The sequence below is a fragment of the Aegilops tauschii genome, chromosome 5 (genome assembly GCF_002575655.3).
Source record: "Aegilops tauschii subsp. strangulata cultivar AL8/78 chromosome 5, Aet v6.0, whole genome shotgun sequence".
NCBI classification, from domain to species: domain Eukaryota; kingdom Viridiplantae; phylum Streptophyta; class Magnoliopsida; order Poales; family Poaceae; genus Aegilops; species Aegilops tauschii.
Window position 1 is genome coordinate 359,756,728 of NC_053039.3, and position 5,707 is coordinate 359,762,434.

Below are 5,707 nucleotides of genomic sequence, written 5' to 3' on the forward strand. Positions count from 1 at the left end.
ATCAGAAATCGCGATCAAAAATAATCGCGAAAAATCCGAGAAAAAGAAAAACTGACAGGTAACGAACGAACGTTCGCTGTCTGCGGTTAAACGACGAAAACCGTTCGTTAAAACGAACGTACGGACAAACGACCGCAAAATAACTAAACCGAGAAAACCGGCGAACCGATCTAAAAAAAGGATCTAGGTTTTTTTTTAAATCAATGGTTTTATGAAGAAAGAAAACGGCGGCGGCTACCTCGAGTCCGGCGAGATCTCCGGCGAGGCGGCGAGGTGGCGGCGGGACGGGCTTGACGGCGACGGGACGGCGGGTCGGCGGGTCCGCGGCGGCGGAACGGGCGGCGTCGGCGGCGGCGTCAGCGGCGGCGTCCGGCGACGGCGGCGGGGTCGGTCTAGGGTTAGGGTTTAGGTGGCGCCGGGCTTCGGTGGGCTAGGGGCTCGGGGCGGCGCTATTTAAGAGGGCCGGCTCGACGAAGTCCTGGCCGGTTACGGCCGAGTCGGTTTGACTTTTTTTTTAAAACAATTCGGACGTGCAGAAATAGAAAGAAAAGAAATGCTAAACGGTCTCCAAAAATCCCGAAATAAATTTTTCCCCATCCTCTAAAAATAAGCCGGACAAGATGAACATTTATTTGGGCCTAAAATGCAATTTTGAAAAATGCATATTTTTCCTAGGCGAATAAAATCCAAATAAAATCATATATTTGTTTTTAATATTTTTCCTCCAATATTTCATTATTTTTGGAGAAGTCATATTATCCCCTCTCATGTATTTTGATATGAAATATTTTCGGAGAGAAAAATAATTAAAACAGATGATCCTCCTTTCGATATTTGATAAAATTCAAATATGAAAATCATGAAATCCCCAACTCTCTCCGTGGGACCTTGAGTTGCTTAAAATTTCAAGGATCGCAAACCGAAATGCAACAAAATATGATATGCATGATGATATAATGTATAACATTCCAAATTGAAAATTTTCAATTTGGGATGTTACATCATGTGGCTGGGAAGATTAAAGCCTATATTGATTTCATCTTGTTGAATAATTTCAGCATGACACAACCCACAAGGCGTAAGAACCTTCAGCTCAGAAATGGTCTCCGCCGCCAGAAGGTTTGGTGATGGTTAATGTTGATGCTGCAGTCTTCTCACAATCACAGCGAATGGGAATTGGCATTGTTATAAGAAATCACCTGGGAGTGGTCCTAGCAGCCAAAAGAAGATATGTCAATCAGGAAGTAAATCCTGAACTCGCGGAAGCCTGAACTCGCGGAAGCCATGGCCATGCGATGTGCATTGGAATTTGCTGAAGAAGCTGGCTTCCAAAGTATTGTAGTGGCCTCTGACTGTGAGACTTTGGTCACCAAAGTGAAGAATGTTGCAATGGATAGATCACAGATAGGTGCCATAACTTTTGATATTAAGAGTGGGGCATCAAAGTTTGTATCTTGTTTATTTACTAATATCAATCGGTCATGTAATGAGGCAGCTCATGTCCTGGCAAGATCTTCTGAACATGATTGTGGTTCCTGCTGGTTTAATGTAGTCCCTGATGTAATCAGGACCATCATATGTAATGAACAATCGTTGATTGAATAAAAGTAGCTGCCTTTCTCAGAAAAAAAAAAGCACAAAGTTTTTTTTCTGGATGGTGCTTCTTGAAACCTACTCAAAAGGACGAGTCCTTCTGAGTAGGTTTCATGACTTTGATGCTATCATGTCTAACAAGATGTATGATAGTATTGCTATCATGTCTAACAAGATGTATGATAGTATCATGAACATGGCATAGTTAGTAATAGTTTCAAAATTAATGATCACCATTGCGTGTTTGCCACTCAGCCTGAGAGAAGTTTGCTTGTCTAAGTGCCACAGATCATATTCTCGTACTCCTAATGCTCAATCATAACACATGTCAATTATAATCACTTGAATGAAGTTGATCATACAATGTATCTTAATTTGATTGGGTTTTGAAATTACACATTTGACATAACCATTCATACAATTTACATTCAAACATTTAACATAATCAGTTATAATCATACAACAATGTATCTCAAACCGATTTAGTTTTGAATTACATAATCATTCTCTCACGGCTCATGCGACGGCAGCAAAACTGCGCTGAGGGAGGCGGAGACACAAAGCCACCGGCAGGGTCAACAGAAAAGGGTACCCATCAGAGATATTGGTAGCAAATTTGTGGGGAAATTGTGAAAGTAAAGATGAAGGCATAGGTCACTAGCACAGTGAAGGCATAGTTCTAAGTGCCGTGGAATTCAATGAACCATTGTTATTTCGGATATCAAACTGAATTGCCCTCATTACAAGCTTTTCAAGTCAAGATAGAAGATCCAGCGAGCAGATCAACCAACCAGAAGACAACTAAAACTATTGCAATCCTGAAACCTGTTCGGTAGCTTCAGCAACCACAAGTTTTTGCAGATTTGGAGCCTAATTACATATTATTTTACTAGTATTTAACAGTGAACAGCACGCAATTTTTTGAGTGTAATAAGTACCAGGACCAGTGTGTTCGTCGATCTCCTAATGCCGAAGAAACAATTAAATCAGAGAGCAAGATTCAGTTTTGCCAGATCCAAATTAGGTAAAACAGATTAAGTGGTAAAAACGATGGGTTGGATGCAAAAGCCTCAGATTGTAGGTTTTTTTCATAGCTGAAGCTGCAAAGTATATTTAACACCATCACAGGCAGTTTGCTCCAATCCACGAATTAAACAAACCGTGCAATAGAAATCAGAATAATACCATAACTTAACAGTAGCTGCCTCAGTGGTAGTGACAATGTGTTTGATCGTCATGGATCAATCCGATAATACGTGCATTTTTATGCATCATCGGCAGCCAATCAAATCCCATGAAAAACAAAATAAAACCCGAATTGACTTGGAAAACAGAAACATCAGAGAGATTCCCATTATAGACTTGGTCTATCATGACCATTAGATGGTTCTGATGTCCCTGTCTGATTGTCATCACCTGCTTCCATGGATTCCCATCCAAGATCTGACTTGTAAGAACATAGCTAACAGAAAGAGGATTCCAAAGAATTCGAGCAAACCGAAAAAGGGACAGATCTGAAAGAAACAAATAGCGACACAAAAACATATCAATCTGGCTTGGGAAATCGAAAACATCAGAGAGATTCCCATTATAGACGTAGTCTGTCATAACCGCGAAGGGTTCTGATGTCCCTGTCTTGCTATCATCACTTGCTTCCATCGTTCCCCAACCAAGAACTCATCAAACTACTCAATCCGCAAGGAAGATAAGAGGAACCAAAAGGGGGAGAAACGAATCGAAAACTCGAGATCAGGAAACAAACCGAGGGCGGCGGGCTGTGGGGGCTGGGCGATGCTTCCTGATCCCTACGGCTTGCGTATATATAGGTGCCGCGGAACATCTAGGGTTTTCGAACGTGGGCCTGCTGGGCTATGTATCTGAAGGACTCGGCGTATTAAGGGCTGTCTCAAAAAAAAAGTTATTGTAGTGGGCCGAGTTATGTGACCAAACAATCTCCGCTCGGTTTATCACGGAAACAACTTTTTTTTTTTTGCGAGATGAGAGCAACTAGTTAACGAGCGCTCCTTCGGGAGCCTCCCAATGATCGGCGCCACTTGAAGCGCTCTCAGCCACCCGCCACGTGTCGCGCTCTGGGTGCTTCCTCAGGATTTTTTTTTATTTTTTCACACGCGTTTTTGACTTTTTAAATGGGTTTTTTCTGGATTTTTTCGACGTTTCGGTTTTTCACTGGTCTTAACACTTGGATAAAAAAAATTCAAAATAATATTGCGTGAAAAAACACATTTTCTTATTGTTTTCGTTTCGCGGGAGTCAAGATTTTGCTTCCGCTAGAGGCACGGTTTTGCTTTCGCGAGAGTCACGACCGTGCCTCTCGGAAATGTTCTGTATTTTTTTCTTCCACGAGAGTCACAGTTTTGCTTCCGTGAGAGACACGGTTGTGCTTTCGTGAGAGTCACGGCCGTGCCTCTTGGAAACGAAAAAAATGTGTTTTCTGTTTTTTCTTTTCTTCCGCGAGAGCCACGGTTTTGTTTCCGTGAGAGGCACGCTTGTGCTTTCGCGAGAGTCACGGTCGTGCCTCTCGGAAATGAAAAAAAACGCGTTTTCTATTTTTTCTCCTTCCGCGAAAGTCACGGTTTTGCTTCCGCGAGAGGCACGGTTGTGCTTTCGCGAGAGTCACGGCCATGCCTCTCGGAAACGGAAAAAAACGCGTTTTCTGTTTGTTTTTTCCGCGAGAGACACGGGCGTGTCTCTTTCGGAAAGGGAAAAAACCCGTGCCCCCGGTTCGGTTTTTTCATGAAAAAGAAGTTCGTCAAAACCTATCAACATGAAATCTAGTTTTGAAGATCTCGACGCGAGGAATCCAACGGTGAAAACGGTTCGAGAGTTGGACGCACGGTTTAAGAGATAAAACGTTTTGAATTAACGGATCTACGAAAAAAGGAAAAAACTTCCAGGTTGTGACAAGTGGCGCACATGCAGCGCGCCACTTGTCGCAACATGAGAAGGTGAAAGTGATCTTTGCAATAAGTACTCCTCAATTAGTGATTTCGGTTTATCAGGTCTCCTCTTTTTTTTTCAACCTCACGCAGGTCTCTCATTAGTTCTCCTCTTTTCGTTTCAACCTCACGCAGGTCCCTCATTAGTTCTCAAAAAAACGCAAGTCACTCTTTGACTCTCCTTTTTTCCTTGCTCGACCATAAGAAAACGCAGGTCTCTATTTGACTCTCTTTTTTTTCTTGCTTGACCATGGGAACAAAGGAACAATAATTCTCATATTCCCTCTGTCTCATAATATAAGAGCATTTTTTACAGTAGTGTCAGAAACGCTCTTACATTATGGGACGAATGAAATAGTAAACAATGATGATGGTAGATTTACCTTTAGAAAGTGGTGGTCATATTATTAGGAGACGAAGATTATTTCTTTGAAATGAAAAGATTCCTGCATTCATTATTAAGAAAAAATGAGTTATCCGGTCAATTAAGGAAAACCAAGCAAAAACCATATTACCTAGTTAATTATGCAAAATCGGGCGAAAACTATCACAACCACGAAGAGGCACACATAATATACCCCACGCACACTACACACCACTTCAAATAGGGTCTCGTTGAGACAGCACGCATACGTCATCGTCATTACTCCTTCCCTAGAAGGCATCGTCGTCATCCCTTAACCCCGAACAAAGGACTCGGACTTCGCAGTAGGCAATACTCTATAGAGGTCGTGTGGATTTGTATGAAGATCCGCACAAGAATTTAGCCACCTTTGACCAGATAGCATAGATCCGACTGTAACGCGGAACTTGTTGGAGATATGCCCTAGAGGCAATCATGTATGATGATATTTCCTATGTGTTTATGAATAAAGATAGTCCTTGGACATTATCAATGATGTGTATCAGCAAATACGTGACTTGTTTGTGGGACTATGCATTGTATGATGACTGTCCTAAAAGGTCCCTAGTCGAAAGGGCTGTGTGGACGCGCAGCGACTATACTAGCATATGACACGGTCGATGGCTTGGTCTCACTAGCCATGGAGCATTGGATGCTAACCGGATAATATGGACTTGGAAGGATCTGGTCGGATTCGACATAGTCGGATCCGAGTCGAGATAAGGTCCGAGTCAGACAGACTCAACTATGAGAC

At 42.3% G+C, this 5,707-nt stretch overlaps 3 non-coding genes and 1 pseudogene across 3 annotated transcripts; all 4 read right to left on the minus strand.

Moving 5' to 3' along the window:
• Positions 1-2,655: 2,655 nt before the first annotated feature.
• LOC120965716 (small nucleolar RNA Z267) lies at positions 2,656-2,728 on the minus strand. Its single transcript, XR_005758741.1, has one exon. It is a non-coding gene; the product is annotated as a small nucleolar RNA Z267 (small nucleolar RNA).
• A 67-nt stretch (positions 2,729-2,795) lies between these two features.
• Positions 2,796-2,873, minus strand: LOC120965777 (small nucleolar RNA snoR122). The gene has a single exon (XR_005758800.1). It is a non-coding gene; the product is annotated as a small nucleolar RNA snoR122 (small nucleolar RNA).
• A 53-nt stretch (positions 2,874-2,926) lies between these two features.
• LOC120965718 (small nucleolar RNA R44/J54/Z268 family) lies at positions 2,927-3,016 on the minus strand. Its single transcript, XR_005758743.1, has one exon. It is a non-coding gene; the product is annotated as a small nucleolar RNA R44/J54/Z268 family (small nucleolar RNA).
• Positions 3,017-3,160: 144 nt separating this feature from the next.
• Positions 3,161-3,249, minus strand: LOC120965719 (small nucleolar RNA R44/J54/Z268 family; annotated as a pseudogene).
• Between the last annotated feature and the right edge of the window lie 2,458 nt (positions 3,250-5,707).